The sequence below is a fragment of the Lutra lutra genome, chromosome 11 (assembly GCF_902655055.1).
Source record: "Lutra lutra chromosome 11, mLutLut1.2, whole genome shotgun sequence".
In the NCBI taxonomy this organism is placed as follows: Eukaryota; Metazoa; Chordata; class Mammalia; order Carnivora; family Mustelidae; genus Lutra; species Lutra lutra.
Genome location: NC_062288.1, coordinates 23,282,756 through 23,306,111, shown reverse-complemented (window position 1 = coordinate 23,306,111; position 23,356 = coordinate 23,282,756). Strand labels below are relative to the sequence as shown.

Below are 23,356 nucleotides of genomic sequence, written 5' to 3'. Positions count from 1 at the left end.
ACCTTCCTTTACCAAACTAATTCCTTCAATCTTTCAGGACTCCACTCAGAGGCTGCTTCTTCTGGCAGCTCTCACCAATTGCCCAATATACCTATATGAGATCCCTATCCTAAACTCTTCTTATTGCATTCACCGTACTTTATTGCAACTCTTTATTTAATTCCATGGCCACCAGACTCTACAATCTTTGAGAACATATAGTTTGTTTTCTTTGCCTTAATATCCCTAGAGTTTAAAACACTGCATTCACAAAAGGCATTCAGTAAATATATTTTAAATTAATGTGTGAGCAAATTTAGTTATTTATATGGAACAATTTTTTGAAGACAATCCCAAGAAGACAGTTAAAATCAAAATAATTCAATATTCAGAAGAGGTTTTTAGAATATACTGTTTTTATATTGTATTCTATGTCAGTTAATATGGTGACTAAAAAATAAAGAAGTGTCACATACCTGTTTTTCTTGGATTATTAAATAGATGTATGCAAATTTTACCAAGTGAATGATTCTGTATGGGGGAGGAAAACAGAGTGTCAGATATCACAAAGATTCTAGGAATATTGGATTGAAGATTGCAGAAGAAGCCTTATAAAGATATATGCAAGCAAAACTACAACAGCCTGATATTTTAAAAGCCTGTCTCAGATCCCTACTGCAATAAATGTGAATTTAACCATTAAGAAACCAAGTTAGCCCGAATCAATTGCATTTACAATTAAATGCAGATGAGAAGTATGAAAACAATTTAGGAATCTGAATAGTCTACCAGCATTTAAACCATTTAATGCTGTGTGCATTATCTTTACCTTTTCCTTTACTTCTGTATCTCTTGTATCACTCCATGGATTTTTTTGATTGAAGTCCTATTGGCTAGGAAAACTACAAGTTTTTTGTTTTGTTTCTTTGCTTTCTGCATATGGAGTTGAATGAGTTAGCCACATTGCACCTATGACTGTATCTTAGGTCATCAGGACTCAGCAGCATTGTGATCCAAACTTCCTAAAATTAATCATTAGACCACAGAGCAATTCACTTAATTTAGCTATTTCATGTAAAGCATTACCAAAATGTATCAGATTATCAGTAATCTTAGGGCATGTCATAATATCAAATAAAAATAGCAAAACGTGTGACTCTCAAACTGGAGGATGCCCAGAAATAAGTCAGTGTTACAGAATAAATTTGTTGGACCTTACATAACTAATGAAAGTCCTATTCCCTCTCCTACCCACCATACATTTCTTTCTTTTTAAAGGTATATCTCTTTGGTTAGCTTCCCTTCTACCAACAACTCAAGAGCAATTCCTACTTAAAGAATTTTATCTCAAAATTTATTGCATCCTAAAATAGGTTCTTGTGGCAGTTCTCCAACTTTTTTCCACTTCAGCGCACAGGTGAGGTACCTTCACATGTGCAGCACACATGGAAACACCCAAATTTCTGGCTGCAACATAGATTAAAACCGTTCTGTACAATTCCCTGAGGGCTAGTTTATATTCCCTGATTCCCATGTGGCTGTTGTGATGCCTAGGATGAGCACTGTTAACACTATTGGACACTGGGTGAAGATCAGAATTTCTTGATGGCATTGGGTTGACAATCAGAGCTCTGGAAGTAACTACTGAATAAGAAGAAAGGATGCTAGTTTCCTATTCCTCAGTAGTCTGTCCTAGTAACTTGCTAAGAGGCATGCTAGACATCACTTGCAATATGGCTTTAAAACTTGAAGCACTTGGGAGTGAAAACGAATAATACTTCCTACCAAGGTGGACCTAATGAATACAACACCTTCATGTAAAGGGCATAGGATTCAAAGTTAGAAGACTTAGGTTTTAGTCTCACTTTCATTCATTACTAACTCTAACTTTTTGTTTGTTCCTTTGTTTCCATGGTACTTAGTCCATATCCTTGAAATAACTGCCACATCGTATTTGTTTTTCCCTTTAGGGTGGTAGCTCCTGGGGCCAGAGAACTGATAAAGGTCTTGTTGTGTCCTCAGAATCTACTACAAATCATTTTCAGGGCTTCAGTCTTTTTCTCAAATAATACTAAGGTATATACCTCGCTGGTGCGGTATCTTCCTAGTTCCTTCATTCCTCCCTCCCTTCCTTCCTTCCTTCTTTCCCCCCTTCCTACTTTCCAAATACAGATATTTTTTGAGCAGTCGTTCTGTCCTAGGAACTGATGAAAGAACAGTGAACTATGCAAAGTCCCTGTCCTTACGGGGTTTATTTCCTAACAGGAAATTCTTGGTTTAGATCCAGATTTATGCACATTCCTTTTGACCTCTATCCATAACCCACCAAAAGAGAACTGAATTACAAAGTTACTTTAGGGTTATAATTCCTCTGCATTTGAAGAATCCTAGGACATATAAGCTCTCGGACCCATCAGTCTACTCAAGAATATTTTCGTGTCTCTAACCTCATGTGCTCCTGTGTGAGAGCCTACCAGTCCTCTGCTTCCCATGATTCCATTTCCCCTAACCCATCATTAAGCTTTGAGTACCTCATCACAGATCCTTCTATTTGCATTTCTTATTCTTCAGTGAATGTTAGTGGTATACAGTGAAAAAAATTGAAAATAATTCCCATTATACTAACTGACTGCAGTGCTAAAATGTATGTGACCTGAGCGCAAAGTTTTCTTTTGAGGAAAACAGCATAGAAATCAAATGAATACCTATATTCTAGGTCAAACTCACATTCGACAATCCCTCTGAAACTTGTTCTTCAGCAGCTTAGGCAGCAGAGTGTGAAACATGAAGTTCTTTGCTTTTTAAAAGCAGTAACTAAACTTGATAAGAGTGCAAACAGAAATCTCAGCAAAGATGGTTTAAAATGAAAGATCATTTCAGAAAACAGAATAATTTTATCCTGAAATCAAATACCACTTTAAATTTAGGCACAATTAAGTGTTTGCCTTTCCACAGGTTATATATAGTTTCAAATTAAGGTAATTTGTTTTTACTCCGACTCTGAACAGCATGGCACCACATTGGAAATTGGTGGAGAAAAAATTATGGAAAATGTTGCCCAAAGTCTTTTGCCACATGAAATAACACAGGGTAGTAAAGGGTAGGAATCATATGGTAGAATTTGAGGACATTATCTTAAAAATGACAAGGTTATATCTGAGCTTCAGGGTTCATCCCACAAACTGATAGCAGAACGGATGGCAAAGAACATTTATGTAAAGTGGGATGTAGGTAGGTTAAAAGAAGGGGTACTGACTAAGTATAGATAGTCCTGTTAGTATAACTGAAGCCAGAGCTACCAAACATCTGTTCAAAATCCAGATTCCAAGTCTCTGCCCACCCAAAATCCTGAATCTGATATGTTCCTTGGAGACTGAAATGGAGAAAAGATACCCTTAACGCGAGCGGCTGCCCTGTCATTTCCGTACCACAGTTTTAGTGCATTTATTTTGAAGCTACAATGAATGTAAACAAGAACAAAAGTTCTCAGACCTTGGACAGTATTTAGTTTACTGGAGGTGTGGAAGTTTGGGAGCTCTCTGTAATAAAAATGTGAAGTTTGAAAAATATCTTCAGCTTATTCCATTGCAAGTATCTTCTGCTTCTATGTTGTTCTTAGAGGTATCAAGCCTAAAATGTTTTCTGCATTCCCCTCCGCCTTTGGAAGATCAGCAAGAGCTGGTCATCTTCAAATGAACGCTCATGGAAGAGCTTAGGATACACAGTATTGATGCCTCCTTTTTGGTCACTGTGATCTTCTAGTTCTGCAACAAAAGGCCCAATGGGATTCCCCACTTGTGTGTCCTCCATGTACGTTCTCCCTGTGTTCTCTCTTCTCTACCTCTACCTCTGGTCTGTTACCATCACCAGACCGATACGTCAGAAACTGAACCTCTGTTACTTCTGTGTTTAAAGCTCCCAGTAGCCTCTAATTCCTTTTAAAAAAAGAAAGAAGGAAAGAAAGAAAGATGGAAAGAAAGAAAGAAAGAAAGAAAAAGGAAATCAAACATTTCTAGCATATGCTCTCACCATCTTAAAGTCATTTCAATTCCCCTCCCAGTGCTTGCTTTCTCCAAAGCATGGGCCAGGATTTCTTCTCATGAAAATCCTTGCAAATATTCATCTGTTCATTACATAGAGAAGCAGAATGCTATGATTATGTGTCCTTTCTTGGTTGGGTTTTAAATGCTCCTCTTTCTAATTGATTTTTCTACTGTCACTATTCATCTTTTTTTTTCTTTCAAATGATGTATTATGTCATGCATTCAGTTAAGTTTTTAATTTTCCAAATATCATCCTTTCAGTGCCTGTTCCCTGCCTCACTCAGGATTACTTATAGGTTGGATAAATTATTTTTCTGGGATCTATTTGTTTTTCTTTCCTATTTCTCTCTTTTGGTTTTCTCTTTGGTCTTACCAAAGTTTTTTTTCTTTTTTTTTTTTTTTTTAAGATTTTATTTATTTATTTCACATGCAGAGAGAGAGAGATCACAAGTAGGCAGAGAGCGAGGCAGAGAGAGAGGGGTAAGCAGGCTTCCTGCTGAGCAGAGAGCCAGATGTGGGACTTGATCCCAGGACCCTGAGACCATGACCTGAGCTGAAGGCAGAGGCTTAACCCACTGAGCCACCCCTAGGACTTACTAAAGTTTGCCTTGAAGCAAATTCTTCATAAAAGCTATTTGTGAGGTAAAATGTCTGAGTCCTTGTCAGAAGTCTTACTCCATTTGCTAGTTTTTTTTTTTTTTTAACAAATCTCTAAGTTTATTTTATTAGATTGCAATTTTTTTTTTTGATCAAATAGTCAAACATTTATTATACATCTGGATAATGCTGAATTTCTTTTTTTTTTTTTAATTTTTTTATTTTTTTCAGCATAACAGTATTCATTATTTTTGCACCACACCCAGTGCTCCATGCAATCCGTGCCCTCTACAATACCCACCACCTGGTGCCCCCAACCTCCCACCCCCACCCCTTCAAAATTCTCAGATCGTTTTTCAGAGTCCATAGTCTCTCATGGTTCACCTCCCCTTCCAATTTCCCTCAACTCCCATTTGCTAGTTTAACTAGGTGTACAACTCTGTGTATTTTCCTCAGAACTTTGAATCACTGTTCTACTATCTTATCAGTCAGTGTTAGTCATATCATTCTGATACTTATTCCTTTATACGTTGTCTGGCTATTTGCTTGTTTTTCATTTTTGTTCATTCTTTTCGTTTCTTTGTTTTTGACATTTTCTCTGCTTTTGGTCAGGGTTTAATAAGCCCCCAGCTGTTCTGCACCTGAGGTTCTATTGGATTCCAGTGATGCTCATTCACTTACATACAGTCTCTGGCTGTTGTTTTGCTGTAACAGGAGAGTAGAGTAGATGTGACAGGGACTGTGTGGTCTACAAAACCTAAAGTATTTACCCTCTGATCCATAACAGAAAGTTTGTTGACCCTTGGGCCTGGTGTTCTGAAATTCATGATAGGTCTACATATATTACTTTTCAAAAAATGTATTTGTGCCAGAACTGCAGTGGATCTTTGATCTTTTCCATTTGCAAATACATTTTTTTCAGCTCTGGAAAATACTCCTTTTTTTTTCTTTGCACATTTAATCCTTCATATTTGTTTTCCTGTCTGGAATCCTGTTAGTCAGTTGTGGTCTTCATGAATTGACCCTCTGAGTTATTTGTCTTCCCTCATATTTTCTCTCCCTTTGTCCCTTTGCTCCCTAATATGAGGAATTTCCTTATTCTTATCACCCAACTCTCCAGTTAAATATCTTTAAATTTCATTCATCATATATATGTGTATATATATGCATTTTATATGTATAAAATTTACATAAGAATTATATATAAATATATATATATAATACATATAATTTTTTTAAGTTTCCTAATCTTTCTTATTCCCTAATTTTTATTGTTTGTAACATTTTTCTTGTGTTAAATTTTCTTGACTGATTTTTGTTTTTATCATTATCCTTCACATTTTGTGTTTCAGGCTTTTCTGAAAAGGTTTATTCTTCATGGCCTAGTTGTATTTAAAAATTAGAAATTCACTCTGATCTCTGCCCACATATTTGTAGCCTCATTTTAGGGAGCCAGCCTTCATCTTTCGGGTCCCAGATGCATCACTGAAGAGAGATTTACCCACGCTCCATGTCTTATGTTGCCTTCCTAATTTTCATCAGAGAGGTCTATTAACTTCTTTTGTTTTCTTTAAGATTTTATTTATTTATTTCAGGAGAGAGTGAGAGAGAGAAAGCATAAGTGGGGAGGAATAGAGGTAGAGGGAGAAGCAGGCTCCCCACTGAACAGGGAGCCTGATGCGGGACTTGGTCCTAGGACCCTGGGATCATGACCTGAGCTGAAGGCAGATGCTTAACTGAGCTCAGCTCGACTGAGCCACCCAGACACCCCTGTTTACTTCTTTCTTTAGCTTAGGGTTAAATGATACTTAGAGTTCTACCTTTAGCTTCCTATGTTATCTTAATCTCATCTACCCCATGTCCTCCCTCTGACCTCTGAGCCTCTTTGGACTTCTGTGGGGCAAAGACTCTACCCTTCCACTTGGATGAAGCCCTTTTTTTTTTTTTTTTTTTTAAAGATTTTATTTATTTATTTGACAGAGAGAGATCACAAGTAGATGGAGAGGCAGGCAGAGAGAGAGAGAGGGAAGCAGGCTGGATGAAGCCCTTTTTTAACATTCTGTTTCACGGCTACATGTGACTACATTAACTATCACTCTATCCATTCTACCTTCCATAATTTTAGTGAGATCTCTTACTCATTTTTGTCATCTTTATGGTTATAGTTTAAAACCTGTTTTTAATTATTTTGTGAGCTTTTCGATGAGGTCTTTTTCAATGGGGATACACACATGTACTCAAGATACCTTCTTGAAACAATTACTGGTTGTCTTTTGATATCATGTAAAACCATCACTTTCTATATCACTTTTATGACATTTCTTTTTTTCTTCATCATGTTCTATTTATTTATGTGTTTTACTTCCTCTTTAGACCATACTGTCTTTGGACATAGATGAATCTATCTTTAATAATAGTTGTTGAAAAGAAAGAGTTGTTATCTCTTTAATAATAGTTGAAGAAATTAATGAATATAGAGAAGAAGGTGAGAGTGGGGAGTCTCTTTAAGAAAAAATAAAACCTGGTATGTGGCTATAGGATTGCAATTTACCACTCACTTTCACCTTTCCCCTGGGAATACTAATGATCCCTAGATCCTAACAATATCCCTACCTTTGGAACAATTCTAAGGAAAGAAAAGTAAATTATATTGTGCCTAAAGGATGGCTCAAGAATTTTCTTTATCTTATGTGGTGAGCCCATAATGGAATCAGTTACCACAGCTTTTCCCCTTTGGTTTAATAACCAAAGAGACCAATGTGAAAAGTATTTCCTGGGGGAAAGCGATAAAAGTTAAGTGGCTTAAATGGTTTTCCTGTGGTATCTGGAATAACCACCCATATCACTGACAAAGAATATTTGCACTGGTTTTAATTATGAGGAAAACCAGTCATGATACGCAATAAACACTTCAGTTTTTGACGGAAGCTAAATATGAAGAACTTTCCTAATGTCCTGTGGTCACCAAGGGAGGACGCTGTGAAATTTGTAAAGATGACTGAAGGTTCTGGAGTTATGCCAGTCACCCTTGCTGAGACTTAGGACTATATCCAAAGCTAAGCTGTTCTCTTAAAATCCTTCGGACTGGAGGTCACTAAAGACAGTGTTCTGGACTTTTTCAAAAAGAAGGCAGCATTGGCGTTCAAGGGCATTTGGCAACTAAGTGGCTTGTGTTTCGATGGCTGAAACTTTAAATTACTATGCTGAACACGTCAAGTAACTCACATAGGTAATAAATTTACAGACCTAACAGTCTTTCTGCAAATGACTTTCTCTTCTGCCTCTCCCTGAAAAAGAAAAATACAATTTTAACTTTGTCTTCTGTCTTCAAATTGTTCATCATTGCTTTAGGGTACACAACTGAATGTGTGTTTTATTACCAACCTCCATTTACACTGTTTTCTGAACTGCAATTTCATAGCAGTTTGTCAATATTATCTTTCTAAAAGGAACCAAGCAAACTGCCATGATGCATTCTTTTTTTTTTTTTGCCATGATGCATTCTTAATGGTCTCCTCGTGATAATTAAAATGTCATTTATGAAATAATTACCTGCTCGTTTGACCTGACTTCAAGTAACTGCTTAGTTTTACTTAGACTGCATTGCTTTTTCCATATTGAAGACCTGTACTTAAAGTAATCGAAGAATGTTGTATTTCTTGAAGTGTAATAAGACTGCAGAAAATCTAATCTCTGCCTTCTCCAAGATGGCCTCATGTGAGAAACATGAACAGTGCAATTTAGATCACCCCTGGTATCTTTCGGCTCTCTAATATCTCCTGCCAGATCTCCCACCATAAGGACCACCGTAAGGGAAGGGACAAAAACTAGACTCAACAAATTACTTTAATGTGGCCATGAGAAAATCTCCTTATCCTTATCATAGAGAAGTAGTAGTATAAGATAACAGAAATATAGCATTGTATTTAAGTGCACCGACCCTAGAGTCCTGTTGGCTCTGTCCAAATCCCAAATCCACTTATCAACCATATACATTCCGGACAAGTTTCTTAACTACTCTGCTCTCAGTTTCTTCACCTGTAAAATGGGGATAATAGTCCCTTTCTCATAGGGGTTTTTATGAGTTAGTTGACGTAAAATGCCTCTATTAGTGCCTGGCACATAATAAGCCCTAGACAAGTGTGAAACGTTATTTTCCCTATTATTATCATCATTAAGTTTAGAAAAATATTTGAACAGTGAATTTTTGAGGGTCCACTTCAAAATGCTATAGACCAGACTCTATAAAATTACCAGAGATCATCTTTGAAGTAGGTGAGGAGTTTGGGGAAAAGAATACAGATTCTTTTCAGGTTAAATACATTCGAATCTTGCTCTTAGAAATCACTGAGGTGGGCGCCTGGGTGGCTCAGTGGGTTAAGCCGCTGCCTTCGGCTCAGGTCATGATCTCAGGGTCCTGGGATCGAGGCCCGCATCGGGCTCTCTGCTCGGCAGGGAGCCTGCTTCCTCCTCTCTCTCTGCCTGCCTCTCTGCCTGCTTGTGATCTCTCTCTGTCAAATAAATAAATAAATAAATAAATCTTTAAAAAAAAAAAAAGAAAGAAAGAAAGAAATCACTGAGGTGACGTCATGGGATGGGCCTTGCCCTGGTCATAGGGAGGCTTGGGAATTCCAGCCTGTTCAGCTTGCTCGTGTTACAGGCCCAGTCATTTGTTCTCTGTCAGCCTCAGTTTCATTATTTATAAAATGAAGATGTTGTACTAGATGAACTCGGAGGTATTTTCAGCACTACAGTCCTATCTTTTAAGTCAACTGTTTGTAAATCAAATCACATTTGGAGTGCACTGAGGAAATTTGCCACTTTAGAGAGAACACTGTGATGCCTGGAAAGCACTTTGTTATGGCAGATCCTCCCTGCTAATTCTGGCGTGTAAATGTGGCTGTTCAAAAATCAAGTTTATTTGCAGCCAGGGCACCTATGTTGCTCTCCCGCACATGCCCAAAGCAGGAAGTAAGATTCTCTTGTAGGAGCTGGACCTGTCACCTACAAGCTTGCAGCCTTCTCTTAGCTTGACACGAATACACCTGGGTGATGCAAGTTGTTTGAGACTAACTTAGCACCCTTTGCTCCTGGAGTGTTGCCCGGATTCTGACTTCCATTTGCACATATGTTATCTGCCTCTACCTCCTACTGTGTCATCTTCCCCTCTTCCCCTACCCCACACACATTGGCATGTGATAACTATGCATATTTCCTATTACCTAAGCGATTTTGAAGTTATTAATTAAGTTTACTCCTTGGGGGGAAACCCATACACGTACAGTCCAATTCATGCTTTGAAGGTAAACATTTAATTTTTCTGTGCCAAAGAAAATGTAAAAAGAAGAAATATGATAATTGAGATAAAGTGTTCCTCTGGATAATTGTCACATAACAAAGACGATAATTAAAGTGTAGAATGGGGAGAAAAGAAGACTGGCATTGACTAGACACCTATTTTGAGGGTCCTCTAATACTAGATGTTTCTCAGCAATATTTTATTTTATTGCTAGAAGATAAGCATTGTATTCCCTAGTTTACATTTTGTTTTTAAAGTTCCACAAAGATTCCTGGCCAGGAGTTGCACACAGCTAGTAAATACTGGAACACTGCAAACTGACATCACCAGAAGAGGCCTCGTTCTGTTTCCTTGAAGTGTTCAAGATACCCATCTTGTAACTAAAAACAGAAAACAAAACTGTTGTGTTTATCTGCAAGCAGTATTACTAAAACCAATCTTAAAATGCAAATTTATATTTTTACAGACCAATAAGATTATAGATCCTGGACCCTTGACTTAAAAAGTTATCTTACTTGTTAGAAACATTGTTTGAATTTACCATATCTTTCTGTTTTTGAGATTGGGGAAGTTTCTTTCATGCTACTGCCAAATATTTCCTACCTATAATAGTAATCCAGACAAAATGTAGAGATGACATATAACACTAGCAAATAAAGTATAAAAACTCACTTAGACTTTATAAAGGTGCTAAATTTTATTTGCAAATACAATCCGGAAAAACACATTGATTTCAGATACTTTTTAAAAAACAATAACTGAAATGGATTTAACTGGAAATCTACAGACAAATACAAAGAAGGACTAATTGAACATTTTAAAATGAATTGTATTTAGATGACTAAGTTAAATATAAGCATCAATTTACAAAAAATATCCATGTATAAGTATTCAGTGATTCTTTTTTTAGCTTTCCATGATTATTTCCATTAGGCATTGTTAAAAGTTGTCAGCCAAAACACCCATTAGAAGAGGTACCATTTAAAAACAAACTAACTGGGGCACCTGGGTGGTTCAGTCATTAAGTGTCTGCCTTCGGCTCAGGTCATGATCCCAGAGTCCTGGGATCGAGCCCTGCATCGGGCTCCCTTCTCAGCAGGAGGCCTACTTCTCCATCTCCCACTCCCCCTGCTTGTGTTCCTTCTCTTGCTGTTTTTCTCTCTGTCAAATAAATAAAATCTTTAAAAATTAAAATAAAAAATAAAATAAAAAACTAACTAACAAAAACCAATTCATACAAGTTTTGGTGATGATGTGTAGGAATTAAAACCCTGTGTACTACTGCTGCAGCCTCTATGGATAAGAGTATGGCAGTTACTCAAAAAATTAAAAATAGAATTACCATGTGATCTAGTAGTTCTACTTCTTGATAAATGCCCAGAAGAATTGAAAACAGGAGCTCACATAAGTATTTGTACAACCATATTTATAACAGCATTATTCCCAATAGCCAAAAGGTACAAGCAACCCAAATGTCCATCAACAGATTAATGGATCAAAAAAAAGTGTTCTATACATAAAATGGAAAAATTATTCAGCCTTAAAAATAAATTCTGACATACACAAAAATCAGTAGTGCTTAGTTTTATATATACACAGTGGAATATTACTCACTCATCAAAAAGAATGAAATCTGACCATTCACAACAACGTGGATGGAACTAGAGGAAGCTATGCTAAGTTAAATAAGTCAGTCTTTTTCTGATTTCACTCACGTGGAATTTAAGAAACAAAACAGGCCAACGTAGGGGGAGGGAACGAAGAGTAAAATAAGACGAAAATTGAGAGGGAGGCAAACCATAAGGGACACTGAACTCTAGGAAACAAACTGAGGGTTGCTGGGTGGGGGAGATGGGCATTAAGGAGGGCTGTTGATGTGATGAGAACGAGATATTGTATGCAACTGATGAATCACTAAATTCTAAAGAAACTTAAACAAACAAGCAACAGTAGTGCTTCTATACATGAGCAATGATTTCTCTGAAAAAGTCATGAAAAAATAAAAAATCCCATTTATAATAGTATCAAAAACAATAAAATAGTTAGGAATAAATTGAACCATGGAAGTGAAAGATCTCTACTCTGAAAAGTACAAGACACTGATGAAAGGGAGAAAAAAAGAAATAAATGAAAGGTATCTCGTGTTTATGGCTTGGAAGAATTAATATTGTTAAGTAAGATGTCAGTACTACTAAAGGATGTCTATAGATTCAATGCAATCCTTATCGAGTTTCCAATGGCATTTTTTTCAGAAGTAGAAAAAAATACTCAAAGTTTATATGGAATCACAGAAAGTCCTGAATAGCCAAAGAAGTCCTAAAAAAGAACACAGCAGGAGGCAACACAATCCCTGATTTCAAACTATACTATAAAGACTATAAAGCTATAGTTGTCAAAACAATGCATTACCAGTGTAAAAACAGGCAAATAGATCATGGAACTGAATTGAGAGCCACCAAATAAATCCAAGCACATATGGTTAGTTAATTTCACCAAGAGCCAGGAATACTTAAGTGGAGAAAAGACCCCCCCCCAAATAAATGGTGCTGGGAAAATTGGATATTCACCTGCAAAAGATGAAACCGGGCCCCTATCTTAACACTACTCACAAAAATGAACTCAAAATGAATTAAAAAAAAACTTAAATTTAAGGCCCAAAACCACTAAACTCCTAGAAGAAAACATACGGATAAAGCTTTTTGACACAGACCTTGGTGATTACTTTTTTGGGTATGACATCTAAAGCACAAACAATAAAATCAAACAAAAATGAAACTACATCAAACTACAAGTGTTTGCACAACCAGAGAAACCATCAACAAAGTGAAAAGACAACCTACAGAATAAGAAAAAAAAATTGCAAGCCATACGTCTTACAAGCGGCTAATATCCCGAACACATAAAGAACTCATAACTCATTAGCAAAAATATCCAAATAACCAAATTTTTTCAATGGGCAGAGGACCTGATATCCACAAACAATATGTGAAAGGCCAACAGGCTCATCATCCTCAGTCATTAGGGAAATGTAATGTAAAACCACAAGATATCACCTAAAGCCTATTAGAATAGCCATCATCAAAGAACAAATGCTGGTGAAGATGTGGAGAGAAGAGAACCCTTGTGCACCGTTGGTGGGAATGTAAATTGGTGCAGCCACTATGGAACACAGTATGGAGGTTCCTCAAAAATAGAACTACCATATGATTAAGCAATTCTACTGGGAATATATCCAAAGAAAACAAACACTAATTCAAAAAAATGTCTACACCCCCATGTTCATAGCAGCATTATTTGGGTGGATGAATGGGTAAAGAAGTTGTGATATAAAACTTAATTATATACACACATATATTTATATATGATAGAATTTATATATTTATACATATATATATTTACAAATGATAGAATTTCTGCAATTTTTATGGCACAATAATTTTCATTGTGTGTGTGTATATATATATATATATTTATAATTTTGAAAGAGTTCTTATCACAAGGAGAAATGATGTTTTCTTTTTCCTTTCCTCCTTTTCTTGTCTTTTATTATAATTATGTGAGATGATAGGTGTTAGTTGAATCTATTGGAACAATCTTTTAACAACACAAGTAAATCAAACCATCATGCTGTATGCCTTAAACTTATACAGTTATGGCATCAATTATTCCTCAGTAAAACTAGAAAAAATATTTAAAATTATAACTTTTACATTATATTTTGCCACCCCCCCGACCAAAAAAAATCCAAAAGACAAAAAATAAAGGAATCTCGGAAGAAGAAAAGAACATAAGGGATTGTCGGCATTAGCTTAGTTTGTTTTGTTGCCTAAACCACAATTTACTCATGTGAAAATTTTGAGCTTTGGTTTCTTCATAAGTAAATGTTAATCTTAGTGCCAGATTCACAGTTGTTTGGAAGGATCAAGTCAGTTATTAGATGGGGGGCAGGGGGAAGCACTTAGCTAGAACTCCTGATGTGAACCCAGTTTGTAGTTACCACAGCTCTGCTAGCTAAGCTCCTCTCCAGGTCAGTTCTGAGATGCTAATTGCATAGGATTCTTCACTTTTTGAAAACTGGAGAAAACTAACCTTGCTGAGTACTTACTATGTGCAGGTGTTGAAACAATATTCTGCATATTCCATCTCTAGGTTTCAAAGCAGATCACGCTTTCCCCATTTTGCTAATAGAGTAACAAGCCAAGAAAGACTTAGAACTTGACCACGGTTTATATAATTTGCCACATTCAGACACAAGTTGACGACGAATCGTCTCATCCTCTTAAAGTGGATGAAAGAACAGAGTAAAGAGGTAGAAGATTAGCATTAATTGAGGTTCTATGATGTATTCATCCCTGATGCATATTTCCCAGACTCACCATTCCCCAGATCCAAATAATGTAAATGTGGATGAACTACACGAAACAGGCTCTTGTCCACATCTGATCTTGCAGGACTTTAACTGCACCCTGCCATTTCTCCTCCGCACACCCACATTGCCCTCCACAGGACTTCTGCTGGTCTGCAGTGGTGTCCTATCCGTGCTCACACACCATGGTAACGGGCTGTGTGCTGTCCGCTCTGCAGAGTGTTGCTGCTGTTTCCTCCGGGCCCCTCCTGTCATCACCTCCAGTGCCTTTGCTGTTTGTCTACCAGCTGCCACACACCAGCAGCCACTAGGCACCCTTCCCAGGTGCAGCCACAGCTGCCGCACGGCTGCTGGTTGTGAATGTTTTAGTGCTTTCACGAGGTGCCCTTGACACTCCACCCCCACCCCTGTGTGCCTATACCACTGCGACTTCCACTTTTAACTGCAGTCTCAGGTGGGGACCCCATGGCAGGAAGTGCCACCTTATCGCCTCAGGCACTGAAGTTCTTTCTACACGCAGCCAGCATTAAATCCTTCACATATTTGAGTACGACAGTCAGTGCCTAATTGGAAGAGCAATCTCCTCTCTTCTATCTAAATAGCCCTGTTAGGTGAATACCAGAGTTAGCTTGCCTCTGTTCCAACAGAGCTTTCCTGCCAGAGCCCTTGACCGTTGCATTCACAGCCCTCTGGCTCCCTTAATCACAGACAGGAGTCTGGGGGGCTAACCTATGGTATATTTGAAAGGCAGACATCAAGCTAGATGTAGAAGCATTCCTCCCCGCCGTTTCTCAGACCAATACCATCTCAAGTTAGCTCTTTCCTCAGAAAGTCTTTTTCTGGAGGCTTCTTTATTCTTCATGCAAATAGTTTCCTGGATAGCTTACTTCACCTTTTTATCAGACTTTTCCAAATGTATTTAAATCTTCGTAGCAGGCACAGCTTAGGTCTAGCCTGGGTATCTGACTGCATATTTTCAGTCTCATTTAAATCTCACAAAAACCCTGTGAGGTACATGTTATTATGTCTGTTTTGTAGATAAGGAAATTGAGTGGCTAAGTTACCTGCCATTAAACAGCTAAGCCATTAACATGAAACATTAGAACAGCTAGTTAGTGGCAGAATCAAGATTTGAGCCAAGGTCTGGCTACTGTCCAAAGCCCAGGCACCTGATCACCACCTGGTCCCCTCCCAAGCCCCCTGCCGTTTTATCAAGTACCAGCTCCCCGCTTCAGTCACACAGCCCAGCACTACTATTTCTCAGGTGATGGCTATCACCGGCCCTGAATTACAGCTGTGTTAGGTCTACGTTGCATTAGATCTTCATTGCCCACTTGTCTCATGATGTGCCCTGTTCCGTGCTGATGAAAGGTGTTTTAGACCTTCACTGATTTACGTGGGGGAAATCGTAGTTTCCTTTCTGCATGCTGATGGACAGACTCCAGCCCACCTTCATGAGGCAAACATCCTGTTCTTAGTTAACTACCTCTGTCCAGAGGAACGAAATATCCTCCAGGGCCGATTTTATTCCAAAGCTATTCAACTGAACTAGGACTCTAGTGTTTAAGTGTTTTTTTTAATTATGGTTGTATTTTGTTTGCTTTTCCCCATCACACACGGGTTATGTAAGCTTCCTATCCTAAAAGTGCTTAGTGACCTCTGCTATGTAGAAGCACTTGTGTAATTCATTCTGTAAGGGTGTCGGGGCTCCGTGCAGAAGGTATGCTTATCTCCATTTGGCTCCCCCTGAATCCTCCATCATCAGGACTCAATTAGCATAGACAAGAGAAATGAAAGTGACCTTTAGGTTATCATCACATTCTTTCCTGCCAATATATGATTGTTCTCTTCAGTACCGTCCAGAGTATTACTGATCCTAATTATAAATGAATCGAGGGACAGATCTGCTTTTACGGCTCCCCCAAGGGGCTAGGGTCAGTACTCGCAGACACTTTGGCTATTCCTTGAAGTGTTCGGCTTGGATCTAACCTTGTCTTTCATCACACTGTGCCTTGGTTGACGTTTTCAAGGGGATGTATTTACAGCTCATTGATATATTTGATGGGCAACTTTTGTTTTTTATCCATTTCTAAAAATGCTTATATTTCTCATAATAATTATTTGGGTAAGAGAGGCTTATGTTTACTCTGACCAGGTTAAGTTCTGTTTCCCATGTGTTTTGGTGCAAAGGTTTTTAGCATGTCAGCTCAAGATGGGCTATTGAATATATCCTCTACTTTTTCTCTATACTGACACTTTTTAACTGCTGACTTGAGTGGTGTCTGGTATTAGAGTTTTCACTTATGATCAACGAACCACAGAATTTCAAGTCTGAAGAAAGGTAAGCAGTAACTAACTTAGGGCAACTTGTTGCAAACACTTTATTTAACGACCAGGAATGAGATTCCTGGATATCAAGTGACCTACTCACCTCCTAGCGAAACAATGGCAGGACCATGTTCAGAAACAGATCTTTCTAACGTATCGTATTTCCCCTGTGTTCCTCCTCTAAAATCAAATAACATCACTGGCCTTAACATAATGCTCACTGCTGTAATAAATAGGTCCTAAAATCTCAGTGACTTAACACAATAAAAATTTGTTTCTTGCTCAAGCAATAATCTCATGTAGGTGTTCCTGGTTAGATAGCTCTCTTTCAAGTGTTCACTTAGGGATCAGACTCTTTCCATCCTGCATCTCCAGCCATCTTTAGCATGTGCCTTCCAATTTGGAGTTTTCTCCATTTGGCTGTCAGGGAAAAGAAAATTAAGGATTGTCTGGGAAGTTGTAAAGAGTAGGGCCTGGAAATAGCATACGTGGCTTCCATCCACATTCCATTTCCAAAATATGCTTATCCTCTACGCTAAGGGTTTAATCATTTCCTTCCTTCCTTCCTTCCTTCCTTCCTTCCTTCCTTCCTTCCTTTCTTCCTTCCAAGACTTTATTTATTTGAGAGAGAGAGAGAGAGAGATAGTGAGAGAGAACATGAGAGGGGTGAGAGTAAGAGGGAGAAGCAGATTCCCTACTGAGCAGGGAGCCTGATGCGGGACTCAATCCTGGAACTTGATCCTTGGACTCAATCTGGGACTCTGGGATCATGACCTGAGCTGAAGGCAGTCACTTAACCAACTGAGCCACCCAGGCACCCCTCTTTGTTTTAAGTATAAAACCATTTTATAGATCCCAAGTTAGAGACTTTCTGTTCAGTAAGAAGAAATGTATTCAGACCTAACGTTTGCCAACCACTGATATTTCCATTCCCCTTCACTTTCCACCTGGTTGCTCTTAGAATCCATTTATACCTTATGCCTGAAGCCTAGTGGAAGTGTTTGGTTACATGCTACATCTCTGTTGTGAAGCCTTTTTTTTTTTTTAAACTAGGTTCCTTTGCTGAACTGAGCAAGAAAGCTCTCTTTTTGCTACCTGGTCATGTAAATACAGGCAGGAAATGCATCACTGCATTATTTAGTTTGTAATTTTTCTCTTGAAAAATACTTAAGTGAAAAGTACTACCCTTTAAAGAACAGTGTTCTTGAAGAGCTGCTTTTGTCTCTGCTCTTCCTGCCGCAGACTTACAGCCAAAGTTCTGACCATACACTAGCCATGTCTCTCTCCCCTCCTGGTGGTATTATATTACTGGGGAGTATGAATCTTGGAATGGATAGAAAAGGATACTAGTGGCCCTATGTGTACAGTGGCCCTGAGAGCATCAGGAAGCCACCTTCTTATGGTTGGAGAGAAGCAAGAGGTTGTCTTCTCTTTGGTTGGAGAAGGAAATGGTTGTAGTCAAGGTACTTGTACATCATGTCCTGCCATACTCAGGCCTGGGCCTACAGCTCTGCCTCCAGATCTCTGAGTAGATATTTCTCGTGGCCTTCACCAAGTATATCTTAAACACTAAGTGTTTCAGCTGGTATAACCTCATGTGTCTGTGTGTTTCTTGAACATGTTTTTGAAGAGTAGAAGTTGAAATTATGAATCCCTAGCCACCCACCATCACAATTCAAAAACACTATAATTGGGAACTGCTTTTTGTTTATATGGCATAAAGTAGGAATCCTATTGAAATTAGCAGTGAATTGTCACCATCTGCCCTCATGTTGTCATTACCTTGGTTGGGATGGAGAAGGAAGTGGGATGTCTGTCTGTCTAATCAATAGGCAGGGCTCACTGATCTTTTTTGAGGTCTTTGATTAAAAATAATTTCAGATTAAGAATAAACAATGTTATTAAAGTTTATCCTCATCAGATGTTTGATAGAAACAGATAAAACCCAGCCTCTTCAGTATTTCTGATCTGAATACATTATTTGTAGGCATCAGAATCCACTAAAGATTCCTGCAGAGTACTTTGAGAGTCATTTGCTGAACTAAAGTGTTTTCTAACCAGGCTTGGCAGCTAAGGATGATCATAAGGGAACTGGACCATTCCCAGTATTATATCTATGGATTACACTAAAATTTAATGTTCTGAACCCTGCCTGTGCCCCCATTGGAATGAAGTATCCTGGTTCTTATTATTATGCCCTGACAGTCTGTCTGGATTGTATTATAATCACCAACATGAAGCAGTTGCCAAATAGCATTTGTAGGTTGTTCTCTGAGTAACATGTGACTGAACAAGCAAATCATCTCCTTGTTTTGAATGACCTATTCGAGCGTCGCAACAGAAAGAGCCAGTAATCACTACCTCCCTTTTCATTTACTCTATTTCTATCCTTCTAAACAGTTAGATGATAATATTGCTGTGGGCGGTAAGTGATTTTTTTAAGGTGGCATACATGTTTTTGATCTCATCATGTGTTGAATTTAAATTTTTAAATTCAAAAGGAAAAATGATTTCCTTTACTTCAAAGTTTTTGAGAACCATCTCATTGTAAAACACGCACCTACATAATCTCACACACACACACACACGCACACATACTTCCCTATATTACTTACAAAAAATAAATTACTTGAAAATATTTCATCCTAAATTATATTTTAAAAATTATTTTGTTGAGGAAATCAGTAGTAACTCCATTCATTTATTTGCTCACTTGTAAGTTTAATTATATGTCCGTTGTACAAAATTGGATATTGGAGATTTATAGATAAGGGGTTGGTCCCTACATCACAATCCGGTTGGAAAGAGACATATAGACCTTCAGAACATTCACCCCTCCATCCACTCTTCATCTCGTCGTTTATTGATATGCCCAATATGTATTAAGCACCTTCTTGACATCAGTCACTGTACCAGCTACTGAGAATTTGTTGCAGTCTTCAAGGAGCTCATGGTTTACCAGGAGGTTAAGATGTTTTCATTATCAGACCTGGGGAAAATTTCAGACAGGAGTTAACCACAGAGACCAGACTTGATGTGTAGTAAGCAGAAGCCTGCCTATGAGCCTTCAGGTGCAGATGTTCCAAGTAGTGCAACTTACAGTGGAGACAAAAAGTTACTTAGAAAAGCGTCTAGAAAACCAAATATGTAAATATCCAACCGAGCCAATAAGGCTCTTGGATCTGGAAAGGAAAAGTTTCTTTGGATGCTTGGGGGCATTCTTACTCTGTTCTTATATCTAGTCAGCCCGGAGGGATAATGCCCTGCTCCCCTAGTGAGAGCCAGGAACAGTGGTTAATGAGCTAATTAACATTTCAAATGGAGGAATAAAAGGTGTTAACACCCTTACATCTACAGTTCCAGAAACAGTGTGACAATACATTCAATTTAATCTCCAGAGGAGTCCTCTTTCTTCATCTCTTTCTTTCCTCCTTTGTGTCTTCCCCTTTCTGTTTCCAGGCATAAATCTTCCATCTTTTGCTCTCTTGCCTCAATTCCTTCTCTTTTGTCTCTTTTTCACTTATTCTTCCTTATTTTTTTTAGTGTTCCGTTTTAGAAGTGTATTCTCTTTTCTTTCTGCATTCATCTCCCCACTGAGTAGGCTTACTGTATGAGTGTGTTTACGTTGGTTTCCATTTGCTGTATAATATATATGTGTGTGTATAAATGTGTTTGCGTGTGTCCTGTTATTATTACATGCAATATTTTTATTTTCATAGTTCTCTGTCTTAAACTAAAAAAGCTTTTTCTCCCCATAAGGTCTTTCTTATGTCCTCAGCCTCTTTCTTGGGGTTTATGAATTTTGAGTTTTTCATTCCTGTCTTAAGCACAACCATAAATAAAAATTAGTAATATTTAACCATGTTTTATGATCATCCTGAGAAATTTGCCGACCATATGCCAAATTTTCCGTACTTCAAATGACAACCAGCGTAATACACAAATAGAATGCAGTTGAATGCCCTTTTCTTTGGACCTTTATGCACAATGATAACTGGTTCCCATCATATTAATGAACCCCCAAACGAGAATAAAAATCTCTTCTAAATAACTTCAGCTTAAAAAATTCCTTGTGATAAGATTTATTTTCCTTTAAAATTAAATCTAATTCTTCTAATTAAGGAAATATTACATGATCAGTATTAATAATTTATAAAATAAAATGAAGAAACTCAAAACATCTGTAAAATCAACAATTGTTCTCCCTTTTCAAAATTTATTTTTTTTAAGATTTTATTTATTTATTTGATAGAGATCACAAGTAGTCAGAGGCAGGCAGAGAGAGAGGAGGAAGCACGCTCCCTGATGAGCAAAGAGCTGGATGTGGGGCTCGATCCCAGGACCCTGGGATCATGACCTGAGCTGAAGGCAGAGGCTTTAACCCACTGAGCCACCCAGGTGCCCCTCCCTTTTCAAAATTTAATCCAATCTTTATAATATTGCCTATTGCTAATTATTTCTCTCTCTCTCCTTTTTTTTTTTTGAGAGAGAGGGAGAGAGAGCACACATGAGCAAGGGAGGAGGGGCAGCGAAAGAGGGAGTAGCAGACTCCCCACTGAGCAGGGAGCAAGAGCTCTATCCCAGGACCCTGGGATTATTACCTGAGCCACAGGCAGCCGCATAACTGACTGAGGCATCCAGATGCCCCTCCTATTATTAATTCTTAACAACAATATGTTACTGACTCATACTAATCTTACACTCAACTAATGTAACCAAACTAACATGCGTTCACTTGTTGGTGAGTCCAGGTAGAAACTACACCAGGTTGTTGTCACACAAAGGAAATTTTATTTGTAGCAAATAAGAAGGTAACTTCCAAAACCGTGACTACCCAAGCAAAGGTGAATAGGTTCCTTTTATTTAGGGTTAGGGTGAATATTTAGATAGAGAAGGCTTGTCATTATATATAGAGGCAGACTTAAGTCACACATGCTCCTTAAGGAAACATGTCCATACCTGCATTGTGCATTATGTAAATAAGGCTTTTCCTCCTCCCTGGGCAGAGATTTTCGTACTATAATGAAACCAAGGTAATTGTATATCATCCCAGAGGTCACTCTGTGGTCCATCGACACAGATTGGAATCAGGGGTTAAGTTCTAACTTTTCTGGGTGGTCCAAGCTTGCCAAAGCTCACCATCTGTATAGTCATTATTGCTTGAGGGGTAGTTTGAGTTTCCATCACAGGACAGTATTCCACTGGGTCTTTTGCCAGAGTTAAGAGATAAGTGGGAAAGACTAGTTAGAGGAAAAACGTGGGACAAAGGTTGGTGGGTACTAGCAGGTGAGCAGAAAAGGTCAGGTTTCGGGTCTTGCAGGGGACATTAAAACCCCAAACTTGACTGGTTGTTTTTGTTTTCATATTTGGAGCAGAAAAAAATGACTGCATATTTCTAGCTGTCTCGTGTTTTAGATTCCTTTTAATCACATCTGTCATTTTGAACTTTTTTCGCCACATACTTAGCAATAGTACCTACTTAAGTTTGATCTGCATATATTTTATCTGTCCGGTTTAGTGGGATAAAACAATATAAATAAGTTGCATAGAAGATATCTTATTTCTTCAGACTCTATAATGTGGAAGGTGATGTAGAAAATTCTTAAGCCATCTTCAGTGCAAAAACATGGTTTTATTGAAGCACAGGAACAGGACCCGTGGGCAGAAAGAGCTGCACTGGGGTTGTGACAGTTGACTGATTATATACTTTCAAGCTGGGAGGGCATTAGGGACAGCACAGACCTCCAGGGTATTTCCAGGACATTGGGGGAGTAGCTATTGTTAGGAAAAGGCCACTTATTATTGTCTAATAAAACCTTAGCTATGGGAACTTTCAGATGTATATGGTAGGCTATATGCCTAGGGGATGATTGCCAACATATATCTTGGGGGAGTAGAGATAAAGGAAGTTTCCAAAGGAATTTTTATATGTTAAAAAAGACCTACAGGGATGGGGGAGGGGCAGAGATAGGGCTAAGGTTGCCTTTTGCCCTTAGCAGATTGTCAGCATCAAGGCAACTGAGTTCCTAGGGGAATGTCACTCTGCCTGTTTCAAGGATTTGTCAGTGGGCTGTAGGTTGTAAGGAAATTTAATTTTTCCTTTGCCTTTGCTTCCCACATCAGAAGGCACAGTGTTAAATATTGAAAATGATAGATTCAGATATAAAACCCCATTTAATTGTAGGCTTCTCAAGGGAAGGAGAAATTGTACATGTCACAACAGTACCACAAAGGAGGACCCCAGAAAGATAAAGGTCAGTATGTCCCAAAAGCCAAAATGTTACCCAAAAAATAGATGCATTATAGAGGGGCTTTTTGTTTTGCTTTTACTTTTGTTTTGTTTTTCATAAAGGGCCCCGACTGAATTTAAAAGATTATCTTTATTCTACTTGTAGTTGTAGTAGCTTTTTTTGTAAACTTTTAGTTTTAAAGTAGATTTAGATTTGTAGAAAAGTTACGAATATAGTACAGAAAGTTCATACATACCCATGTCCATTGTCTGCTTTGATATGACATAATATAATATAGTACATTTATTATAACTACTGAACACATTTGGGTAGATGTTATTAACTAAAGTCTATACTTCATTCATATTTCCTTAATTTTTACTAAAAATCATTTTTCCGTTCCAGGACCCCATCCAGGATTCCACATTACATTTAGTTGTCGTGTCTCCTTAGGCTATAATAGTTCTTTCCTTATTTTTGATGACTGATAGTTTAGAGAAGTACTGGTCCAGTA

At 38.0% G+C, this 23,356-nt stretch overlaps 1 protein-coding gene and 1 long non-coding RNA gene across 8 annotated transcripts in view; one reads left to right on the top strand and one right to left on the bottom strand.

Moving 5' to 3' along the window:
• Nucleotides 1-512, bottom strand: part of LOC125080408 (uncharacterized) — a 40,470-nt gene extending 39,958 nt beyond the window's left edge. For all 5 annotated transcript variants that reach the window (XR_007121363.1, XR_007121362.1, XR_007121364.1 and 2 more), the window contains exon 1: nt 456-512. This is a non-coding gene — a long non-coding RNA (uncharacterized LOC125080408). The remainder of the gene's footprint in view (nt 1-455) is intronic.
• Nucleotides 1-23,356, top strand: part of MAGI2 (membrane associated guanylate kinase, WW and PDZ domain containing 2) — a 1,365,890-nt gene that overhangs the window by 800,118 nt on the left and 542,416 nt on the right. The gene's annotated exons all lie outside the window — the stretch shown is intronic.